Source organism: Entelurus aequoreus, linkage group LG26, assembly GCF_033978785.1.
Source record: "Entelurus aequoreus isolate RoL-2023_Sb linkage group LG26, RoL_Eaeq_v1.1, whole genome shotgun sequence".
Taxonomy (NCBI): domain Eukaryota; kingdom Metazoa; phylum Chordata; class Actinopteri; order Syngnathiformes; family Syngnathidae; genus Entelurus; species Entelurus aequoreus.
Window position 1 is genome coordinate 28,738,364 of NC_084756.1, and position 26,523 is coordinate 28,764,886.

The 26,523-nt window shown below is 38.8% G+C and overlaps 1 long non-coding RNA gene across 2 annotated transcripts in view; it reads right to left on the bottom strand.

Annotated features, from left to right (window-relative positions):
• Positions 1-26,261, bottom strand: part of LOC133643425 (uncharacterized) — a 91,208-nt gene extending 64,947 nt beyond the window's left edge. For both annotated transcript variants that reach the window (XR_009824695.1, XR_009824694.1), the window contains exons 1-2: positions 26,185-26,261; positions 22,992-23,121 (exon numbers count right to left, since the gene is read on the bottom strand). This is a non-coding gene — a long non-coding RNA (uncharacterized LOC133643425). The remainder of the gene's footprint in view (positions 1-22,991; positions 23,122-26,184) is intronic.
• Between the last annotated feature and the right edge of the window lie 262 nt (positions 26,262-26,523).

A 26,523-nucleotide genomic window follows, 5' to 3' on the forward strand; every position in this document is an offset into this window, starting at 1 on the left:
TGCTTTTTTCCCAACACCGGGGGGCTCTCTTTCTCTCAAAAACGTTGAAAGCTACTTAGAGACATGTTGAATGATGGGCTGCTTCTGACAAGGTTGTTTCAAGGGAAATCTTTTACTTGAATAAATAGACTAAAATGTGTTGAACTGCAATGTTATGTTTAGACTTCATTGTCCATTATTATGGTCAGTGATTTATTTGTTTGTGTGTCCTCAGGCAACATAGTAAACTGTACATAATTGTTTTTTTGTTGTTGTTTTGAGCAATAAAATGGCTGAAAATTATTGTATCGTAATCCCCCATGGAAGCGTTCTGCTTAATGAAACGAGCTGGAACAAATACATTTGATTGCAGCCAATGGGGACGCTCGGAGCATCTTCCTGTGGCGAATCGGAACTTTTCACAGAGTCGGCTGGTCCTGGCCGTGGGGCCGTGCGTGATAACAATTAGTGCGACCACAAGCACCGGGATTAGCCGGCGTGCGGTTATCAAAGCCGGCTGCTGACAAGCCAAGTCCCCTTTGATAAACGCCTTCTCGGGAGGACGAAAAGCAAACATCGGGGCTCGCAGCGCTGCATTCCCTTCACAAGTCGTGCTTCTCTTCCAGTTTGGTTTGAAAACAACATACAAACTGCACGTTACAGTCCGAAATATTAGCAATAGAAGCCGTGATCCTACAATTGTAGAATTCCTGTCAAATGAAAACAATAAACTATATTTTCCGGACCATAAGGTGCACCGGATTATAAGGCGCACTGCAGATGAATGGTCTATTTTTGATCTGGTTTCATATATAAGGCGCACCGGATTATAGGGCGCATTAAAGGAGTCTTTTTTTTTTTTTTTTTCCTGAATGTAAAACACTTCCTTTGTGGTCTACATTAGTGTTTTTCAGATTCTGGTGTCTGGTGTGCTGTGGGAGATGATCTAATTTCACATATTTGGGTTAAAAAAAATGTTTTGCAAACCAGTAATTATAGTCTCCAAATGATGTGTCGTTGTTGAGTGTCGGTGCTGTCTAGAACCGTGTAATACTCTTCCATATCAGTAGGTAGCCGCCGGTAGCTAATTGCTTTGTAGATGTCGGAAACAGCGGGAGGCAGGGCGCAGGTAAAAAGGTATCCAATGCTTAAACCAAAAATAAACAAAAGGTGAGTGCCCCTAAGAAAAGGGCATTGAAGCTTATGGAAAAACTAAACTAAAACTGAACTGGCTGCAAAGGAAACAAAAACGGAATGCTGGACGACAGCAAAGACTTACTGTGGAGCAAAGACGGCGTCCACAATGTACATCCGGACATGACATGACAATCAACAATGTCCCCACAAAGAAGGACAAAAACAACTGAAATATTCTTGATTGCTAAAACAAAGTAGATGCGGGAAATATCGCTCAAAGGAAGACATGAAACTGCTACAGGAAAATACCAAAAAAAGAGAAAAAGCCACCAAAATAGGAGCGCAAGACAAGAACTAAAACACTACACACAGGAAAACAGCAAACAACTCAAAATAAGTCAGGGGGTGATGTGACAGGTGGTGACAGTACACCTACTTCGGCAGCGTTTTCTCCCCGTCATCTTTGTTGCAGCGGTGTAGCGTGCAAGGACGGGTGGGAAGAAGTATCAAAAGATGGAGCTAACTGTTTAAATGACATTCAGACTTTACTTACAACACCGGAAATGTGTTCTGTGAAAAAACGTCTGACCGTAACTCTCTAATAACTAAAGTTCCTTGGGTGAATAATGTAAACTCACTACACCGGTATGTTTTAGCGCTTTCATGGCGAGTTTACTGACAGATATAAGTAAGAGCTTAACACTACTTTATATTTGAAATGGCAACAGCGGTGGATGAATGTCTCATAACAAGAAGATAGAGAAAAAGAAGAAGCTTATCAACTAAGGAGTCTTCACGGACTACAAAGGCGGACGCACGCAATTTTTTAGGATTTATGCAGATCCCAAATACAGATCAGCAGGTTCCAGAAGTTGCTTTTGCATAATATTGTGAAACAAAATGCCAGATAAAATGTCTTACCTTGTACACACACCATACTAATGCATCAAGTGGTGCAGCTTCATAGCTTACCAGAGTCGTGACATTTTGATACATTTTTGAGGGCCGTGTGTAATGTTCTATATTTTCAAAGGAACATATAAAATGTCGGTGTTGTTTACTTGAGTCATATTGCCATCATAGTGCAGCCTACACTTATCTCTTATGTTTGACTGCCATCTACTTGTGACACTTATCATTACACCATGTACCAAATAAAATAGCTTCAAGGTGGGTAAGCTCAACTAAACTTATTCCTTACACTGTCGAGTTTGGAGAAGAAGAAAAAAAGGATTTTAAGTGCGCCTTATAGTCCGTTTTCTTTACTTTTTATCCATAAAAAAAAAACCAAAAAATAGACACAAAATTTAAGAATAACAAAAATATTTTGCTTAATTACATGTGTGTAAACATGTTTTCACAGTGACATACTACATCCAATAACTATACTGCCATATAGCTTTGTGCATTGTTCACACATTTACCTTTATACCTCATTTAATGCTAACCAGTCGAGGCAGATGGCCGCCCCACACTGTTTAGTCCTCAAAAATACATGATATAGAGTTCTGTGCGGGCTCTTTTGAGATACATATATATATATGTATATATATATATATATATATATATAGTGAGCCAGGGGTCGTAGATAACATTTGTGTATGGAAATAAATCTACTCTTCACAAGACTGCTGACTTGGAATGAGAGGTACTGGGTTCGAACCCCACTATAGTTGGCAGCATTTTGTTCCACCTCATCGTACTTTACTGAACCAGGAGTCCTCGATTACATTTGTGTATGGAACACAATCGCTTCTTCACAAGACCCTGGATAGCTCAGTGGTTAAGACTGCTGACTTGGAATGATAGGTACTGGGTTTGAATCCCACTCTAGTTGACAGCATTTTGTTCCACCTCATCATACTTTACCGAACCAGGAGTCCTCGATTACATTTGTGTATGAAAAAAACAATTCCGCAAGATCAAGGATAGCCCAGTGGTTAAGGCTGTTGACTCAGGTTGAAGGGTGCTGGGTTCGAATCCTGGTTGGGTTGGCATATAATTTACAAAACCAGCTGGAGGCTTCAAGGTGACATATGTTGTGACTGTGTCACTTCTTCCATGTCATGTTAAAATAATTATTTAATAAACTTTTTTTAATCAAATTACAATTAACCTATTTTCTTTTAATTGTACCCAGGAGAGGTCATTGGCTCTTTATTATTAACGTTATACTCATATTCCCACCCACCTCAGGAATTACACTCACTCGCACACACTCATTCTCACACACACACGCACACACACACACACACACTCATTCTCACACACACAGGTAACCCCTGAGGTGTCATCATTGACTATTTGACTATTTATTTTTGATTATTATTATCTTTTGTGTTTACCTAATTTTTCAACTACATGTTACTCAAACAACTAGTACATAGCATTACTCTGTGTGGGGGAGAAGAAACACCCCACAATGTATGTCATTTTGACGCCATACAGCCAAATTACTGATTCCATGTATGGGGTTTGAACTTAGTACCCCTGTATTAGGAGGCCACAGTATTGACCATTGAGCTATCCTGGGTCCCATTAAGGTTTGGTTTTCGCTCATATACAAATGTAATCAATGAACTATGATCGAGGCGAAACAAAAAACAAGATCTTCCAAGTTAAAGATTTGAACCCAGTAGTACTGTGTGAGAGGCAGCAGTCTTAACCATTGAGCTTATCCTGGGTCTTGTTGAGACAAGATTTTGACGGTAATTTGTTCCACTGATATCATACTTTACTGAGCCAGGAGTCCTCGATTACATTTGTGTATGGAACACAATCATATCTTCACAAGACCTAGGATAGACCAGGGGTTAAGACCGCTGACTCGGAATGTAAGGTACTGGGTTCGAAACCCACTCTGGTTGATGGTGTTTTGTTCTACCTCATTATACTTTACTGAGTCAGGAGTCAGAAAACGATGTTTTTATATGGCTACTACACAATATATGCAATATTTACCACATAAAACATTTTAAAGTGAAATATTTTAAATAATTGGAGCCCTGAAAATAATTCATTATACCGTATTTCCTTGAATAGCCGCAGGGGCGTTAATTAATTTAAAACCTCCTGTCACTCCTGCGTTTACCGGAAACCGGCGGGATGGCCGTGCATGCGGTAATTATTTTAAAACCTCTTCTCACTCCGGCGTTTACCAAGAGGAATCCATAAAATTTAGACGTGCGCTTTGAGTGTGATGTAAGCATACCATCAAGAAAAGCACATTTAATTAAAAAAAACGTTATTATGGTCTTACCTGTACTTATAAATGGAGTCCATTTGCAGCTCCTTCTGACCAAAAGCATCGATAACTTGTTTATAGAAGTCTTCATTATTTTCTTTTTTCAGTTTTAAAAGTCTCTGTCTCGATGGAGATATTCCTTTAATTATTACCTCCTGCTTCCTTTGAAAGTCCAGTTTAGAAAACTGTTTTATTTTAGATACCGGTATGTAATCCTCCATGTTAGAAGGAAGAAAAAAAATCTCTTGCTGCGTGTGTTCACTTCTTCTGCAGTACCGGAAGTCGCAAGAAGGATCACTAGCGCGGCAGCGCCCTCTACCACCAGGAGGCGGGAGTCATTAATGACTTATACAGTATTTCACACACGCAGCTACGGTATATTAATAAAACATAGCTGCTTACTGTTCTCTTTAGCATACTGTACCGGTATTCAATAGCTTGGACCTTAAATCCTACTGATTAGCTCTTTATCTTTTTTCCTTTGTGCGATTGTAAACTACTGAAATCAGCTTCCTCCATTTTGAAAATGAGGACAGATGCGTCACTCGTGACGTAACAAATTTGACCCGGTGGAAGTTCTAGCCATATGCTAAATATTTTGCGAAACGAGTTTGACCCGGTGAAAATTATAGACATGCGATAATAAAATTAATATTTTGCGAAACGAATTCAATAATAAACCGGCGATAAGGCCAAGCATGCGTTAATTATTTTGAGAAACGAGTTTGACCCGGCAGTAATTCTAGACGTGCGAATACTATATTCCCTGCGCCAATTCAAGGAAATACGGTAACATGGATTTTTTTGTCTTTTTTTTTTTTTTTGAGCAATGGCAAAAAAAATGAAAAATAAAGAAAGACAAAAGAAGAAAAAAAAACAGCCTGCATGGCAGCTTTTGTGTCAACATTGCAACTTTTTCTCGTTAGATTTCACCTCATTCCACTTTTTTTAATGTTCTTTTTTATTTTTACAATAGTATTTCCAGAATGTGTGGCGCAAATGGCCCCCGGCCCGCACTTTGGACACCCCTGGTTTAAAATTATATCCAACAATTGCGACAACGACTTTTTACTGTCAATATCGGCTGCTGAGTTTTTAATTTTTTAATGTTTTCTGCTGGTGGTGCGCATTTTAAAAAAAAAAATAAAAAAAAAAGGGCCTTGGCTCAGAAAAGGTTGAAAAACACTGATGTAGACCACAAGGAAGTGCTTTCCATTTAGAAAAAAAATATTAATAATATGACTTCTTTATTGCGCCTTATAATCGGGTGCGCCTAATATATGGAAAAAGATCAAAAATAGACCGCGCTTTATAATCCGTAAAATACATAATACCCTATATTGTCAATATTGCACAATCTTAGTAGGTATGGTCTTATATTTAGTTTTAAAGCAGCACATTCACTGAAGGAATTCCTCCTCCTTTCAAGCAGCCTGGCCTCCCCGTCCTCCCCCTCCTCCCCCGGGGCTGTGTGCTGCCGCGTTAGGGCAGGTTACACTCTTATCCTCTCTGTGATCCCCAGTGACAGCGCCGGGGCTCGGGGCCAGACCTGTAACCCTGAACGCTGCCTTCACAAACTTGCCCTGAGAACACTGAAAGACCCTGCTAACTCGAGTTCAGGCCAAGTGTCTCGCCCTCCTCCCTCCCCACCACCACCCGTCTCTCCCCTTCCCCTCCCATTGCCCTCGTATATTGGCCTGCTTGGCACCGAACGGGCTGCCGTATAATGATCCTCTTGGAGCGTACATGGAATACAGATATCCTCAAAGTTGCACAATCGTCAGACAAATTGTTCAAGTCCGAGCTAAACATGTGCCCGTCCGCCCCCTAGGGGTGTGTACCAAATTTGGCAGGTATTCAAGCAAGGCACCCTAAAGTTACAGTGGGTGGTTTTTTTTGCAGAGCGCACCGTGAAAGGATTTAAGCACGCCTTATAGTCCGAAAAATACAGTAATGTGAATCTATCCAAACAGCAAAGCTGTGGTAAATAAAATTCACACCTACAGTAAATACAATTATATAACAAAAGAGAGAACAGTTGCAATTTACATTCACTATGACTTGTTTTTTTACATTTTTCTTTGTCTTTTACAAACAGCTGGATAAAAATAACTATGTTCTCTGGTTTCTTAGGTAAAAATCACATACGATTCAACCCAAATGGCACACCCATGGTAAATAAAAACAACCCCGTGGTATATCAAATACGGTAACAAAAGCATAGACAATTGAACAGCAACTTTAAAAGAATTCTTAATCTGATCCCTGGATTTTTTTGGGTAAAAATCACATATTAATGTACCCTAATGACCCACCCTTGGTAAAGAAACACACACCAGTGGTAAATCAAATGCTATAACAAATGCATGGACAATTGAACATTTTGTCCACCAAACTTTTTATGCTGTGCGTGAATTCACAAAAGTGAGCTTTGTTGACGTTATTGACTTGTTGGAGTGCTAATCGGGCATATTAAGTTAAGGCAAATTAATCGATGCTAACATGCTATTTAGACTAGCTGTATGTACATATTGCATCATTATGCCTCGTTTGTAGGTGTCGGGCACCCCCGCACTCGGGTGGAACGCGGCGGGACTTGTGGGACTCGAACCTGGGTGTGATTTTCGATCATTTTCGGGACTTTTGCCTACTTTCCCAACTTTTCTCCCCCACTCACAGTGTGACTTTGCTGGGGGCGTTTCGGACATAACGGGCATATTTGAGCTCATTTAATACTTTACTTATGTCCTGTGTGTATTTAATTTATATTTGCATGTCTCATGACACGCTATCTTTATGTAATATCGGCTGCATTTCTGATAGGTGCTTGTGTGCCATGTTGTTGTTTAAAAATGTCTTTGGTCTCTGGATTTTTAGGTAAAAATCAGATGTAAATAAACACACAAATTGGAGATGACTTTTGACCAAATCTTCAACTTTTCTCAAAAAAAGAGCATTTTTTTGTTTGTTTTTTGTGTGGAAAAAAGACACCTAAAATATTATTTTCCTCTGGCGCACGATGCTCGATCCCCCCGCCCCCCCCCCCCCTGGGCGAGTGTTTGACGCTGTATTGCATCAGCTCTTCTAACCTGACTAAAATCGAGAAAGTTTACGTTCACGCCGTGATCCCTGCAAGTAACCGCGCTGCTCTACTCCATGGCAACGCGGCGAAACAAAAAACTTTCAACTCGGGTACCCTCCCGTTCTGGCGTCCAGGGGCAGTCTGGGCGGAGATCTGGTAGCAACACTGCTGCCGGTCTCCAACCAAGAATACTGCAACTGAACGTTGAAGGGCTCACAGATGCCAAAACATCCGTCATCGAGCACATGGCCCACACCACCCAAGCCATGGTCATCCTCCTTCAGGAAACCCACCGCCCAACAGCGGACAAGCTAGCGATCACCAACTTCACGCTAGCTGGGTCAATCCTGAGCAAGAAGCATGGCCTTGCCACGTTTGTCCACAACGATCTGAGCTGGACCCTCGCCGATCGATCACCGGACAACTCCGAGATCGAGTGGCTGCGAGTGGACGTTGGCGACATCAAAATTGTCAACGTCTACAAACCACCACCCTCACAACTCACGCCAGTGTCACTGCCAGTGCTTGAACCACCGTGTGTATATGCTGGTGATTTCAACTGCCGGCATACACGGTGGGGATACAGTACCACCTCACCGAGTGGGGAAACTCTTTCTGACTGGGCAGAGCGCAACTCGCTCAACCTTCTCTACAACCCGAAGGGCCCAGCCAGCTTTCACTCCGCTCGGCATAACACTGACACGAACCCTGACCTGGCTTTCGTGAGTGTCGGTGTGGACACCCAGCTCCCCGACAGACGTGTTCTAGGAATGTTCCCCAGGTCGCAACACCGACCGTCGCTGATATCGGTGCCCGACCTCGTGACAACAGTTCCGAGCGGACCGATGAAGCGATGGAACTTCCGGAAGGCCAATTGGAAACTCTATCGCCTCCATACCAACAAGTCCACACGGTGTCTCCCACCACCAGACACACCCAACGTGGACGAGGCATACCAGGACTTCTGTAGGGCACTAACATCTGCGGCCAAAAAAGCCATCCCACGCGGCCGGCGTAAGAACTACAAACCATGCTGGGATAGCGAGTGCGAGACCCTCTACAGCGCCTTCCTCCGGGCTCCCTATGGCCCGGAGGCTAACAATTCAGCCACTGCCCTTCTTTCCACTCTTGGAAGGAAGAGGCACCAGCGCTGGAAAGAGGCAGTCCACTCCATCGACTTCTCGCACACTAGCCGTATCGCGTGGAGCACTTTGAACAACTTGACTGGTAGGTCTGAGCGCGCACCCCGAACATGCCCCGTTACCGCAAATGCTATTGCAGCACAGGTTGTGAAAAACGGGGCATATACCGGGATAAATCGAGATTTTTCCCGGGCGGTGCGCCAGGAAACTGCAGACCTCTGGAGGACAACAACATCTAGCGAGTGTAACATCTCCGGTGAGTTTTCACCGGAGGAGTTCACAGCTGCCCTCCAGTATACCAAACCAGGCAAGTCTGCTGGGCCTGACAACATCTGCCCAGAACTCGTGCTCCACGCTGCCCCTGCAATGAAGTCCTGGCTGAGAGTTTTCCTGTCTTCTTGCCTGCGCCAACTCCGGATCCCCAGGATTTGGAGAAGGGCCACTGTTGTCGCTATCCCCAAGCCGAACAAGCCAAAGGATGACGTAACGAGCTACAGACCAATCTCGTTGCTCTGCGTCCCCTTTAAAGTCCTCGAGCGCCTGATTCACGCCCGTGTCGAGCCCATCATAGACCCCCACCTCCCCCGGAAGCAGGCGGGTTTTCGACGTGGGAAGTCCACGGTGGATCAGGTCGCCCTCCTTACCCAGGACATCGAGGACTGCTTTGAGGCGAAAAAGAAGGCCGGTGCCGTCTTCATAGACCTGACTGCTGCCTATGACACAGTCTGGCACCGCGGCCTCACCTGCAAACTTCTCCGCCTGCTTCCAGACAGGCACATGGTCAAAATGATCATGGAGCTTGTCTGGAACCGCAGCTTTACTCTCACCACCAGTAACGGAGATAAAAGCAGGTTGCGGCGCCTGAAAAATGGCGTCCCCCAGGGATCTGTCCTGGCTCCCCTCCTGTATAACATCTATACATACGACCTGCCTGCCACAGTCTCACGGAGGTTCGCATACGCAGACGATCTCGCGCTGCTGCACTCCGACAGGGACTGGCAGGCCTTGGAGGGAACTCTAAGCCAGGACATGGAAACTTTAGTGGCTTACCTCCATAACTGGAGATTGAAGCTCAGCGAATCCAAGACGGTGACACAAGCTTTCCACCTATACAATTGGGAAGCGGATCGTGAGATCAGGTTCGAGGTGCGGAAGCCGGATGGGGCTTCCCTTACCCTATGCCGGCCTCGTCCTACACCTGAAGACCCTCGCCCTGACCCTAAATACCTTGGGGTCACCCTGGACAGGTCGCTCACTTTCCGTAAACACCTCTTGGCAACACGCAAGAAACTCAACACCCGCGTCTCACTGCTGAGACGGTTGGTCGGGTCCGGTTGGGGTGCCGGGGCAAGAACTCTGCGAACAGCAGCACTTGCCCTGGTCTACTCAACTGCTGAGTACTGCGCACCTGTCTGGGCGCGCAGTGCTCACTCTAAACAACTTGATGTCCCGATCAACGAAGCCTTGCGTGTTATCACTGGATGCCTGCGCCCCACCCCTGTGGAGCTACTGCCCATCTTAGCAGGCATCCAACCCGCTGAGCTTCGTCGCCAAGGTGCTGTAGCAACTCTGGCGGGCCGGGCAAACATGGATGAGAACCACCTGCTCCATGAAAGGCTCACACTCTCCTCAGAGCCAACGCCCCGCCTCCCCTCCAGAGACCCACTGGTACCAGCCGCCCTGAAGCTCCTGCAGCAATGCAGTGACAACAACATCAGGGCGGCTCACTGGGCGAATCACAAATGGAGCACGGACCTGGAGCATACCATCTCCTCCAGACTCCGTGACTTCATACCTGACACCGGCTCAATACCAGGCCTCTCACTACCACGAGTGGCCTGGGTGAGGCTTAACCGCCTCCGAACTGGTGTCGGTCGCTTTCGCTCAAACATGTTCCAGTGGGGCTTAGCACCTAACGCGACGTGTGAGTGTGGCGCGGAGGAGCAGACTGCCGACCACGTGATCCTGCGTTGCCCGATTTATCGTGCTCCTAATGGTTTGCGTGGCCTGGCGGACCTGGATGACTGCTCGGTGACCTGGCTCACTTCTGTGTGTCCTGACATATGAACGGGAGGGCCCCCCGGGCCTGGGGTGGTAAAAGGCATAGACCCTCGGCCTCAGGTCCGGGTGCCGGAAAACAGCTGCCCATACGATGAAGAAGACCTGACTAAAGCCAGTCAGAGCTCGACTTGAGTAGGCTACTCCCTCTTTTTTTTTTTTTTCGTAATCGCATTCCGCATCCAAGGTGGCTGCGACAAAGTAACAGTTGCGCTCTCTGGTCACTAAGCAGGACGGCGAGGGAGTGTAGTCCTAGCGAGGAAGCAGAGACCACCTGAGGCGCTGCAGAGGATTTTTTCTTAATGTCACAAATAAATATGCAAATACCACCAAATGTCACAGCACACGATTTAGTCACGTTCTGATGCGAAAAACACGACGCCGCGACCTGCCTGAAGACATCAAGCGAAACCACGCGCGGGTGCGACACGCCGCTCCCTAGCCAGAACCGCGCACGTCCCAATTTGGATGCGATACCAAATCATGTCGCGTCCTCAATGTGAACCTCCTTCCTCTTTTACGTGCGCTAACCTGTGTTGGGACTAACGCGTTACAAAGTACTTTCGGCGGTAAATAGTAATCTAACGCATTATTTTTTATATTCCGTAACTCAGTTACCGTTACTACATGATGCGTTACTGCGTTATTTTACGTTATTTTTTATGTATTATCAGCTACAAACTGAGAAGATCTGAGTGTGTTTTATTGGAGCGCTGCGGAAGAGGCGACAAGGAAGAGGCACGCCGCGCGCTATGTGTGTATGTGTGTGTGTGTGTGGGAGGGGGCGTGTCTGTGTTTACTAACAAGACATGGCGAAGCCCGAAGCCGAGTTTCTTAACATGGAGATATTCTCACTACTTTTCTTTTGTTGACCACAAAGAAAATACAATTTTAGTTAAATGTAAGTTGTGTCTTGGATCAAAGATCCTATCCTAGCAATTCAAATCTGCTGAAACAGCTACAAAAGCAACATGCTTCGACGAAGCTAGTAAAGAGAGACACACTTCACCTCCTCAGCAACAACGGCTGGATTTTAACGAGGCACTGCGCACTGAAGGTACACACACTCTGTCAATTCTCTTATAAACTGTTGCTCTTTTATTCTAGACTTCTAGAGTGTTTGATTATCACATCACTCTAAATGTATAGACTATAAAGTTCACAAACATAAAGAGGGATGCTAGTGGAAAAGGCCAATCTTTCCTTATCTCTAAACTAAAACTGGGGAAATGTGTAGAGGGTTCTGGGCTTCAGACATGATTTTATTTCAAAATTCCTTGAGAGAAAAAAACGCCTGGTTAGGCTTTGTGTATGTAGTGTGTGCCTTCCTTGGTTTACAGTCATGTTGTTATTATGCTGTTTGTGACTTATGTATGTTATGTTGCAGCTATTTAAAATAGTTATGTCAATTTGTTCTGGCCTGAAACAAATTGGCCCTTTGAAACATATCTTTGTCTTTGTGTGTTGTATGTAGACCACATTGTTTGTGTGTTGTATGTAGACCACATTGTTTGTGTGTTGTATGTAGACCACATTGTTTGTGTGTTGTATGTAGACCACATTGTTTGTGTGTTGTATGTAGACCACATTGTTTGTGTGTTGTATGTAGACCACATTGCTTAGCAGAGTTCAGTGATGCAAATGCATGTCAAGTTGATCAACACATTGTATTATTCTCCAGTGCAATAACAGTACTGAAATGAAGGCTGAAAGGGCATTAAAGGGGGCCTTAAAAAAAAATAAAAATTAATATGTATATATAAGTAACTAAATAGTTACTTTTCACAGTAACGCATTACTTTTTGGTGTAAGTAACTGAGTTAGTAACTGAGTTACTTTTGAAATAAAGTAATTAGTAAATGTAACTAGTTACTGGTTTTCAGTAACTAACCCAACACTGGCGCTAACTGAAGCAAAACGTTACAAAAACAATAATAAGATCGGAGTTTGTGGCGAATGATGGGAGCAATGTTTGGCGCCATGCCACGCCCACATTTTATGGCGAAGGGAAAAAATGTTCACAATGTATCATTACGTCTACATGTAGTATCTGTAATTTTAACCGCAAGTCAATTGGCTTTAGTTCCTTTAAAGGAATTTGTTACAATAGGACCCCTTTTTTTTTTTTTTTTTTTTGCAAAAAAATGGCCAAAAACCATCAGCGCAGTTTGGCGCCGTACCACGCCCACATCTTAGGGCGTAGGAAAAATTTGTTCACAATTTATCACCATCTATATGTGTAGTAGTGTTGTCCCGATACCAATATTTTGGACTTGGTACTTTTTGGTACTTTTCTAAATAAAGGGGACCACAAAAATGGCATTATTGGCTTTATTTTAACAAAAAATCTTAGGGTAAATTAAACATGTTTCTTATTGCAATTGTGTCCTTAAATAAAATAGTGAAAATACGAGACAACTTTTCTTTTATTAGTAAGTAAGCAAACAAAAACTCCTAATTTAGCTGTTGACATATGCAGTAACATATTGTGTCATTTTCCATTCGATTATTTTGTCAATATTATGAGGGACAAGCTGTAAAAATGTATTATTAATCTACTTGTTCATTTACTGTTAATATCTGCTTACTTTCACTTTTAACTTGTTCTATCTACACTTCTGTTAAAATGTAATAACCACGTATTCTTCTGTTGTTTGGACACTTTACATTAGTTTTGGATGATACCACAAATTTGGGTATCAATCCGATACCAAGTCATTACAGTATCATACATTGGTCATATTCAAAGTCCTCATGTGTCCGGGGACATATTTCCTGAGTTTATAATCATATTATGAATAAAAAAAATTAAAAAAAAAGATTTTCTGATACTAAAAATTATCGATTTAATCGACTAGATACGCTCCTGTACTTGGTATCATTACAGTGGATGTCAGGTGTAGATCCACCCATGGCGATATTCGGTGAGGCCGTTGGCGCACAATGACAGCCACGTTTTCCTGAGTCTAACCAAGGGCAGCTGTGGCTACAAATGTAGCTTACCACCTTCAGCGTGTTAATAATGAATATTGGGCTGCAAAAGAGCTTTAAGTGTCTAAATAGGCTACATAAAAATGAGTGCTGTTAAGCAGTTATAAAAAAAAATCGTGTTATGATCTGTAATTAATTTAATTTATCTCTTTTTTTTCTTACATTAAACATTTTTGAGACAAGGCCTTAACTTTAGGGTATTTTAATTTAAATTAATTTATTTGCAGACGTGATCGTTGAATTACAGTCCTGTTTGTTGTGTTAGTATTGGAGTCCGTTCTGCAAAAAGGTAATCCTTAGAAGCGTATGTATTATTATAAATATATGCACTTTTTTTTTTTTTTTTTTTTTTTTTTTTTAAAATAGTGGCCTTTTTAACAGACTTGAACAAATGATTTATGAAAATAAAGGATAAGGTGCCTATACAATGTTGAAGATATAACTCATAGTTAAACTAATTTCTAAGCAATACGTATTTAATGTTAAACTTGTTGCTTTCTCTCTGTTTCAGATAATATAAGATACATTAAACCGATCAATCTATCACAGTGCTAGCATATGTTAGCAATATTGGTTTAAAGGAGTCATTTTATGATTTGTTTTTCGTCTAAATGGAAAACACTTCCTTGTGGTCTACATAACATGTAATGGTGGTTCTTTGGTCAAAATGTTGCATAGATTATGTTTTACAGACCATTTTCAGTCTGTGGAACGCTCTCCCTGACCACGTGAGGGCACCACAGACTGTGGATGCTTTTAAAAAAGGCTTAAAAACCCTTCTTTTAAAAAATAAAAATAAAAAGAAGCCTTTTTTTAGATATATGCATACTAGTTCTAGCTATTTGGCTGTTCTAGTTTTTATTTTTATTTTATTTTTTTTATTTTTTATTATTATTATTTATTTTTTTTATTATCTTTTTATTTTTATTTTTTTAATACACTGTAGCACTTTGAGGTTGTTTACTCAATGTAAAGTGCTTTTTACAAATAAAATCTATTATTATTATTATCTTTTAGGCGCTTTCTGACCGCCATTTTGTGGGCGGTCTTATTTATGTGCCTCCACTTTGACTGCGTCTTCTCCCCACCAGCTTTGCAGTAGTTTTTAGCGCTTCCATAGCGAGTCTACTGACAGATATAAGTTCAAACTATACCTTACTTTGTATTATAAATGGCACCATCGGAGGATGCATGTGCATGTACGAGCCAGTCTGCCCCACAACGAGAGAATAGAGGAAAAGAAGGAGCTTATTGAGTACAGCGATCGATCACAATAACAGACTTGCGCAAAGCACTTTTTTACCATATATATGGAGATATCCGCTGACATCGCGATTGGGAAAAACGTCACGAGCAACGGCTCGTTTGGAGGAAGTAAGACGGAAGGCAAGTTTGCTTTCACATTTTCCGGACTTATGCAGATCCCAAATAAACAAAAACAGGTACCAACAGGTAAGAAAAGTTAGTTTTACGTAACGGGTCCCCTTTAAAAGAACACATTTGACAAATAAATGTCTACATTTGTCACAATTAGATGTTAAAACGCATTTTCCACTGAGGAAATGTTGGCTCTTTGATCGGCTTTCCTTCCTTGTACACAGATCATTATCAATATGCTGGATTGTCATGCTATTATCATCATCCAGGGGCAATTTCCGTCCCAGGAATGACACCATACCATCAGGTCAGTTTAAACTGGGGAGACGTTCATTTTTTGCAGCATAATTCCTAAAAAAAACGCTGGAACTCTTGTTGTACGGAGGAACTTGGACCACTGTAAACACAATGGCAGACAACGCCAATACAAAAACTCATAAATACGATGGATATTTATGAGTTTAACTACGTTATGTCAGACCACCTCAAAAAAAAAAACAGAATGGAATTTTACAGTTTTTTACTGAACGAGCCAACCATTTTATTTTATTTTTGTTGCTGCGGCTGTTACATATACTTTAATATTGTACACGATAATTGGGATTTGTTATATATTGTATGTATTATAGTAAAATATAATATAACATAATAATATATCAGTATATATTATATACTGTATATATAATATGTAAATATTTCATATATGTTATAATTTATATTGCTACTATGGTACATTTTTAGTCTACTCAATACCTGCATTTGTCATGATCTGTGGTCTAGATCATGTTTTGTTTAGTTATGTTCTGTTAGTTTTGGACTCCATAGTTCCTGTTTTTGTGCACCCTTGTTTGTTTTAGTTTCCATGACGACTCATTAGTTTCACCTGCCTCATGTGTTCGGATCACACACCTGCTTTTATCAGAGACTATTATTTAAGCCTGTGTTGCCAGTTAGTCGTCCTGGCGACATTACTCTGTATTTGCTCTGTACAGCAGGGGTCACCAACCTTTTTGAAAGCAAGAGCTACTTCTTGGGTACTGATTAATGCGAAGGGCTACCAGTTGGATACACACTTAAATAAATTGCCAGAAATAGCCAGTTTGCTCAATTTACCTTTAACTCTATGTTATTATTAATAATTAATGATATTTACACTTAATTGAACGGTTTAAAAGAGGAGAAAACACGAAAAAAATTACAATTAAATTTTGAAACAGTTTATCTTCAATTTCAACTCTTTAAAATTCAAAATTCAACCGAAAAAAAGAAGAGAAAAACTTTAAAAAAAGAATTTATGGAACATCATTAGTAATTTTTCCTGATTAAGATTAATTTTAGAATTTTGATGACATGTTTTAAATAGGTTAAAATCCAATCTACACTTTGTTAGAATATATAACAAATTGGACCAAGCTATATTTCTAACAAAGACAAATCATTATTTCTTCTACATTTTCCAGAACAAAAATTTTAAAAGAAATTCAAAAGACTTTGAAATAAGATTTAAATTTGATTCTACAGATTTTCTAGATTTGCCAGAATATTTTTTTTGAATTTTAATCATAATAAGTTTGAAGAAATATTTTACAAATATTCTTCGTCGAAAAAACAGAAGCTAAAATGAAGAATTAAATTAAAATGTATTTATTATTCTTTACCATAAAAAAAATACATTTACTTGAACATCGATATAAATTGTCAGGAAAGAAGAGGAAGGAATTTAAAAGGTAAAAAGGTATATGTGTTTAAAAATCCTAAAATAATTTTTAAGGTTGTATTTTTTCTCTAAAATTGTCTTTCTGAAAGTTATAAGAAGCAAAGTAAAAAAAATAATGAATTTATTTAAACAAGTAAAGACCAAGTCTTTAAAATATTTTCTTGGATTTTCAAATTCTATTTGAGTTTTGTCTCTCTTAGAATTAAAAATGTCGGGCAAAGCGAGACCAGCTTGCTAGTAAATAAATACAATTTAAAAAATAGAGGCAGCTCACTGGTAAGTGCTGCTATTTGAGCTATTTTTAGAACAGGCCGGCGGGCTACTCATCTGGTCCTTACGGGCTACCTGGTGCCCGCGGGCACCGCGTTGGTGACCCCTGCTGTACAGTGATTGTTTCGTGCTCTTTCCTTGCCATAGTTTGATCCTCGTTCCATGCCTTGTCAAAGTAAGTTTTGTTTATTCATGCCACAGATAGCGAGTTTTTTTGTTTCATGTCCATAGTTTACGCTAAGTGTTAGTTTTTGTTTCCTTTGTTAAGTTGTGCCTTCGCCTTGAGCGCTTTTTGTTTATACCTCTTTGAGAGTCATAATTAAATATGTTCCTACCTTCAAGTCTTGTCCGGTATAGTCCGATTGCATCCCGGGAGAACAAATCTCGCAGCAAGCTGCGAACCCCTCGTCATGACAGCATTATCCTTTCCATCCTTACCCTTTCCATCATTTCACACTGAGCTACTGTGTGGAACACTTTCTCTTGTGGATCAATAAAGTCTGTCTAAGTCTAAGTCTAACCAGAAAGCACATGAAAATAAAGAATGTGGGACTTACAATATTAAAGGCCTACTGAAATGATTTTTTTTTATTTAAACGGGAATAGAAGATCCATTCTATGTGTCATACTTGATCATTTCACGATATTGCCATATTTTTGCTGAAAGGATTTAGTAGAGAAAATCGACGATAAAGTTCGCAACTTTTGCTCGCTGATAAAAAAAAGCCTTGCCTGTAGCGGAAGTAGCGTGACGTCACAGGAGCTAGTATTCCTCACAATTCCCCGTTGTTTACAATGGAGCGAGAGAGATTCGGACCGAGAAAGTGATGATTACCCCATTAATTTGAGCGAGAATGAAAGATTCGTAGATGAGGAACGTTACAGTGAATGACTTGAGAGACAGTGATGGACGTATCTTTTTTCGCTCTGACCGTAACTTAGGTACAAGCTGGCTCATTGGATTCCACACTCTCCTTTTTCTATTGTAGATCACAGATTTGTATTTTAAACCACCTGGGATACTATATCCTCTTGAAAATGAGAGTCGAGAACGCAAAATGGACATTCAGTGCCTTTTATCTCCACGACAATACATCGGCGAAATGCTTTAGCTACGAGCTAACGTGATAGCATCTTGCTTTAACTGCATATAGAAACAAAAGAAATAAACCCCTGACTGGAAGGATAGATAGAAAATCAACAATACTATTAAACCGTGGACATGTAAATACACGGTTAATGCTTTCCAGGCTGGCGAAGGTTAACAATGCTGTGCTAACGACGCCATTGAAGCTAACTTAGCAACCGGACTGCACAGAGCTATGCTAAAAACATTAGCTCTCCACCTACGCCAGCCAGCCCTCATTTGCTCATCAACACCCGTGCTCACCTACGTTCCAGCGATCGGCAGAAGGACGAAGGACTTCACCCGATGCGTTTGGCGGCCCGGAGACGTAGGAAGTCAGGGTGAAGTCGGCGGCTAGCGCGCCAACAAAGTCCTCCTGGTTGTGTTGCTGTAGTCCGCTGCTAATACACTGATCCCACCTACAACTGTCTTCTTTGCAGCCTTCATTGTTCATTAAAAAAATTGCAAAAGATGTCCAGAATACTGTGGAATTATGAAATGAAAACAGAGCTTTTTGTATAGGATTCTACGGGGTACCATAACTTCCGTTACTCGGACTTCGTCACGCGCATACGTCATCATACCGCGACGTTTCAGCCGGATATTTCCCGGGAATTTTAAAATGTCACTTTATAAGTTAACCCGGCCGTATTGGCATGTGTTGCAATGTTAAGATTTCATCATTGATATATAAACTATCAGACTGCGTGGTCGGTAGTAGTGGCTTTCAGTAGGCCTTTAAGTATAAACGATAGAACAACACATTCTGAACATTCATTCTCAGGACTGGACTGTGCACCTTACCTCCTTTTGCACTATTTTTCTTTCTTTTCTTCCTGTGTTTTGCATATCTGTAGACTGTCGCACTGATACCGGAGTTGATTTTTATTTCTCATTGTAACTGCACTGCAAAAACATGATTTTTTTATTTCATGCTTGAAATAAGAAATGATTACTTTGAAAAATCAGTTTTATACAACACTTGATATTCTAGTTTCAAGCGTGTCTTACTCAATATAGTTCATAAAATCTCAGCAACAAGCTGTAATATCTTACTGAGATCATTTAGGACCAAAACCCTTAAAACAAGTAAAACACTCTAACATAAAATCTGCTTAGTGAGAAGAATTATCTTATCAGACAGGAAATAAGCAAATATAACCCTTATTTGAGATATTTAATCTTACTTAGATTTCATTTTTTGCAGTGTTGGTATTTGCTTGGGGATATTTTCTTACAGTACTCCCATACTCGCAACAACAACAAAAAAAAACCACTCACATTGGATGGAAGTCATTAGTGTGGAACAGGGCTGAATTAAAATCGGTGGGGGTTGATGGTTAAAAAAAAACAAAAAAAAACCCTCATAAACACACAAACCACTCTTGTTCACAAATACACAATGATCCCACTTTAGGGTTTTTTGTTGTTGTTCTTGTTGGGACATGTAAAGTGAAGGACATCAAAAGACGAGCCCCCCCCACCCCTCCCACTGTTAGCCCTGCTTGGCTGCTGCTGTGCGCTCTCTCTTCATCTGGTCCTCATATGGGCTTCACCCCCCCCCACTGCAGTCCAGCCCAAAACTATTTCCTCTTTCAATTTCCAGGGGAAGTTGTTAAATGTTTTCTTGAACCAACCAGGCCTTATTCAGAACCCCTACACCCCTCCTCCTTCTGTCTCGGCGACTTTGAGCATGGCGACTCGCGACAGACCAATAATCGCTTGTTTGGAGTGCGGAACCCTGTAATTATCGGCATCAAATCTGTGTCATTGTGATTTCATTCTCCTTGGAGAATAAGTGGTGTTTTTGTGTTGTTTTCTCGCTTGTCATATGTGAACAATATGTCTTAATAATTACTACTTTTTTGATTTTTTGTTGTGTTTTACTTTTGTGGCTTTGTGGTGCCCACTGAAATAGCTGTACTCTTATTAACGTATTTTATGTTATTTAAAGTGTACTTCTCTTTTATCGTGTGTTTTTACTTTATTTTTGGGGACTTTTTGTAGCCGCACTGCAACCACATAATTGCCCCATCGTGGGATGAATAAAGTGTACTAGGCGTATGAATCTTTGGGCTCCGAACGATTCGATCCAATTTGATTCATGATTAATTCTCAATTCAAATCGAGTGTACTATTTGTAGGGGTGCATTAAAAAAATGTGATTAATATTCATCCCGATTCTAAATCAATTAAGAATTTAAAAAATCTATAAAAAAAAAAAATAAAATAAATAAATATATATATATATATATATATATATATATATATATATATATATATATACACACACATATATATATATATAAATATATATATATATATATATATATATATATATATATATATATATATATATATATATATATATATATACACACACAAATATATACACATATATATATATAAATATATATATATATATTTATGTATATATATACACACAAATATATACACATATATATATATAAATATATATATATATATATATATATATATATATATATATATATATATATATATATATATATATATATATATATATACACACAAATATATACATATATATATATATATATATACATATATATATATATATATATATATATATACGTGTGTATGTATAATATATATATATATATATATATATATATATATATATATATATACATACACACACATATATACACATATATATATATACATTTGTTATCGATTTAAAAAATTCTTAATTGATGATATATATATATATATCAGGGGTGTCCAAAGTGTGGCCCGGGGGCCATTTGCGCCCCGCAGCTAATTGTTTACCGGCCCGCCACACATTCTGCAAAAATTGCAAAATTGATAGTATTGCCAAAATAAAAATAAAAACATTTAAAAAAGTGGAATGAGGTGAAATCTAACGAGAAAAAGTTGCAATGTTGACACAAAGCTGCCATGCAGGCTGTTTTTTTTCCTTTTGTCTTTCTTTATTTTTCTTTTTTTTTTCCATTGCTCCCAAAAAAAAAAGACAAAAAAAATCTATGTTATAATGAATTATTGACCTATTCAAGGCTCCAATTACTTCAATAATGTCACTTTAAAATGTTTTATGTGGAAAAAAATATTGCATATATTGTGTGATTGCCATATAAAAACATCAAAGTTTTCTTTGACAAAAGAGCATAAAAACAAACAAAATAAAAGTTCAAACGTAAAATCGGCAGATATATTTGAAGTTGATCTCGTAACTTAAATGTTGAAAGTAAAAGAAAACCTAATAAAAATGTATCACTTTATGAGTGGAGGACCTTTTGGATCACAAATATATTTTGTGGGATTTTATTAATATTTTCACTGATTTTTCAAAAATATTAAAGAATTAAAATCAATGGTGTCCTGCATTGTTGATCTTTTAGAGCTCTAATTACTAAATACTTCATATTTCCAGTTTTGCTATAAAAAACAGAGTTGTCTTTGATAGAAAAGGCATAAAACTTTTTTTTATTTTTTTTAACTTTTTATCAACCTGAAGTTGATGTAGAAATTTACTGTAAGCGTTAAATAAAAATTAGAAATAATAATTTGACTTATTTTTAACGTTTTAATGACTTAGACCCTTTATGGTCCCCGGGAGCCCAACAGGTATAAAAAAAAATCCATATATTTTGTTATGGTTTGAAAATGAAAAATATCAAAATGGCCCCCGCATGCTTAAATTTTTCCGTGTGCGGCCCTCAGTGGAAAAAGTTTGGACACCCCTGATATATTTGTATTAATTTCTAAAAAGACGATTTTAGGCCATCTCCATGCTATAACTCATAAATAAATGTAAATAAATGTCCACTTACAGCCGAGTCAATGGAAGGTCCTCTATTCCGCCTATAAAGCCCAATAAAAGACCATCCAAAAAGTGCCAACAATAATCCATTTACATTTCGTGATTTGAATACTAACCAAGTATTAGTGAAATTGTTATTATAGGTGCTAACGCAGACCAACTATTTATAGCGGCGCCGTGATCACAAGCTTGTGTACCAATGGTGACATGATCGACTGACTCTCTGCTTCCTTGTTTCCTTGCTCGTCAAACTTTATTGTACATCATAAATCATGTCCCTCACCTGGATAGTAGAAGGATGAGGACATATTCCGACAAATTTATACGCTTTGACAGCCAATTTAGACCCGTGAATGGCGAGAACGACACAAAAAGACGCTCAGTTTCACTCCCTTTTTCTTATGGATTATATCTTTTTTCATCCAAAACAGGAATACAACACGATTCTATTAGTCATAATCCTAATGTCGGCAGACATTGTACAGTAAGTGATCTTTGATAATGTTTGTTGTCTCTCATTAAGTCTGCAGTAAGTAGTTAGCAGTGATATTGGTGACAAAAACGAATGTTGTGATGCGTTTCCGCTTAAAATGATCAAAATACATAACTATTAAATGTTATTATAAATGTTATACATTACATATATACTGCCATCATGTATATAAAACCTTAATGGAGGTGTTTTTTTTCTTTGGTTCACAATCATTATGGAAAACATGACAGACGTATTTTTTTCATGCATTCCAACTCGTAAATAAACATAAATAAAAGTCCACTTACAGCGGAGTCAATGGGAGGTCCTCTATTCCGCCTATAAAGCCCAATAAAAGACCATCCAAAAAGTGCCAACAATAATCCATTTACATTTTGTGATTTGAATATTAAGCAAGTATTAGTGAACTTGTTATTATAGGTGCTAACGCAGACCAACTATTTATAGCGGCGCCGTGATCACAAGCTTGCGTACTAATGTTGACATGATCGGCTGATTCTCTGCTTCCTAGCTCGTCAAACTTTATTGTACATCATAAATCATGTCCCTCACCTGGATAGTAGAAGGATGAGGACATATTCCGACAAGTTGGTACACTTTGACAGCCAATTTAGACCCGTGAATGGTGAGAACGACGCTCTGGTTTCACCCCCCTTTTCTTATGGATTATGTCTTCTTTCATCTAAAACAGGAATACAACACAATTGTATTAGTCATCATCCTAATGTCAACAGACATTGTACAGTAAGTGATCTTTTATCATGTGTTTCGGCTCTCATAAAGTCTGCAGTAAGTAGTTATCAGTGATGTTGTTGACAAAAAACGAACGTTGTGATGCGTTTTCCGCTTAAAATGAGCAAAATACATAAATATTAAATGTTATTATAAATGTACCCGTTATTACATTACATATACATCATATATAGTTGGTACACTTTGACAGCCCATTTAGACCCGTGAATGGCAAGAACAACCCGAAAAGACGTTTGGTTTTCACCCCCCTTTTCTTATGGATTAATCTAAAACAGGAACACAACACAATTGTATTAGTCATCATCCTAATGTCAGCAGACATTGTACAGTAAGTGATCTTTTATCATGTTTTTCGGCTCTTATAAAGTCTGCAGTAAGTAGTTATCAGTGACGTTGTTGACAAAAAACGAACGTTGTGATGCGTTTTCCGCTTAAAATTAGCAAAATACATAAATATTCAATGTTATTATAAATGTACCCGTTACATTACATACAGTATATACTTACATCATGTAAATAAAACCTTAATGGAGGTGTTTGGATGTATTTTTTTTAAACGGCTTTATAGGCAGAATAGAGTGGCCCCATTGATAGCAGACTTTTGATTGCAATTATTTACTATTTAGAATGCATTAAAAAGATTTTTAAAAAACTAGAGATGTCCAAAAATATCGGACTGCCGATAATATCGGCCGATAAATGCTTTAAAATGTAATATCGGAAATTATCGGTATGTTTTTTTTATTTTTATCTGTATCGGTTTTTTTTGTTTTTGTTTTTTTCTATTAAATCAACATAAAAACAAGATACACTTACAATTAGTGCACCAACCCAAAAAACCTCCCTCCCCCATTTACACTCATTCACACAAAAGGGTTGTTTCTTTCTGTTATTAATATTCTGGTTCCTACATTATATATCAATATATATCAATACAGTCTGCAAGGGATACAGTCCGTAAGCACACATGATTGTGTGTGCTGCTGGTCCACTAATAGTACTAACCTTTAACAGTTATTTTTACTAATTGTCATTAAATACTAGTTTCTATGTAACTGTTTTTATATTGTTTTACTTTCTTTTTTATTCAAGGAAATGTTTTTAATTTATTTATCTTATTTTATTAATTTTTTTTAAAAGTACCTTATCTCCACCATACCTGGTTGTCCAAATCAGGCATAATAATGTGTTAATTCCACGACTGTATATATCAGTATCGGTTGATATCGGTATCGGTAATTAAGAGTTGGACAATATCGGAATATCGGACATCCCTACTATTTAGCATAAAAAATAAAAAAAAGTTATGTCTTTAAAACTCACAACAAAATTACACAAAATGTAATCTAATGTAATATTATAAATGTGCCCGTTACATCACATATATACTTGCATCACGTATATAAAACCTTAATGGAGGTGTTTGGATGTTTTTTTAATGGCTTTATAGGCAGAATAGAGCGGCCCCATTGTTAGCAGACTTTTGATTGCAATTGTTTACTATTTAGAATGCATAAATAATAATAATAATAATAATAATAATAATGTCTTTAAAACTTCCCTTTTAAAAACCTTTAAACATTTCAAATGCAGCCATCGACATCTTGTGGGGTTAAAAACTCAGAAGGTTGCCTACAGCCACAATGTTTTGTGACACGGCACTAATGAGAGCTATTTTTTGTTTGTTTGTTTTCTTTCAACTGAGGTCGGATTTGCACAATTCCGACAACGTTAAAACAATTTTCATTAAAAAATGTTTTATCTCCCAAGTAAGGTGCGTTTGTTCGTAAAGTAATATGTGAACAGTGAAGTGGTTGTAGCGCATTCAATGGTGACATGATCGACTGATTCTCCGCTTCCTTGTCCGTCAAACTTTATTGTACATCATAAATCACGTCTCTCACCTGGATAGTAGAAGGATGAGGACATATTCCGACAAGTTGGTACACTTTGACAGCCAATTTAGACCTGTGAATGGCGAGAACGACCCGAAAAGACGTTCGGTTTTACCCCCTTTTTCTTATGGATTCATCTAAAACAGGAATGTCAGCAGACATTGTACAGTAAGTGATCTTTTATCATGTTTTTCAGCTCTTATAAAGTCTGCAGTAAGTAGTTATCAGTGATGTTGTTGACAAAAAACGAACGTTGTGATGCGTTTTCCGCTCAAAATGAGCAAAATACAAAAATATTCAATGTTATTATAAATGTGTTCGATACTACATATACATATATATATATACTATATCATATATAAAGAACCTTAATGGAGGTGTTTGGGTGTTTTTTAACAGCTGCATAGGCAGAATAGAGAGGCTCCTAGCAGACGTTTAATTGCAATGATTTACTATTTAGAATGCATTAAAAAAAAAAAAACTCATGTCTTTAAAACTCCCCTTTTAAAAACCTTTAAACATTTAAAATGCAGCCACCGACATCTTGTGGGGTTAAAAACTCTGAAGGTTGCCTACAGCCACAATGTTTTGTGACACGGCACTAATGAGAGTTTGTTTTTTGTTTTTTTTCCAACTGAGGTCGCCGAGTGGCACATTTGGTTAAAACAATTTTCATAAAACAAAATGTAATCTCTAGGGCTGTAACAACTAATCGATTAAATCAATTAAAATTGATTATAAAAATAGTTGGCGATTAATTTAGTCATAGATTCGTTGGATCTATGCCAGGGGTCGGCAACCCAAAATGTTGAAAGAGCCATATTGGACCAAAAATACAAAAACAAATCTGTCTGGAGCCGCAACAAATTAAAAGCCATATTACATACAGATAGTGTGTCATGACATATACATTGAATTAAGATGACTTAAAGGAAACTAAATGAGCTCAAATATAGCTACAAATGAGGCATAATGATGCAATATGTACATATAGCTAGCCTAAATAGCATGTTAGCATCGATTAGCTTGCAGTCATGCAGTGACCAAATATGTCTGATTAGCACTCCACACAAGTCAATAACATCAACAAAACTCACCTTTGTGCATTCATGCACAACGTTAAAAGTTTGGTGGACAAAATGAGACAGAAAAAGAAGTGGCATAAAACACGTTCTAGCAAGTGAGTAAGGTGAGTTCAAGGACCGCCAAAATGAGTAGGACAAAACGGCGCTCGGCAAACACTCGAATCAGTGAAGCATGTTTAATACAAACAGTGTGCTTTATAACGATTAGGGAGGTTTGTGTCATGTTTGTCCTCCTACAGAAACCATATTAAAACAAAAAATATATATTTTTTCCCCTCATCTTTTTCCATTTTTCATACATTTTTGAAAAAGCTTCAGAGAGCCACTAGGGCGGCGCTAAATAGCCGCGGG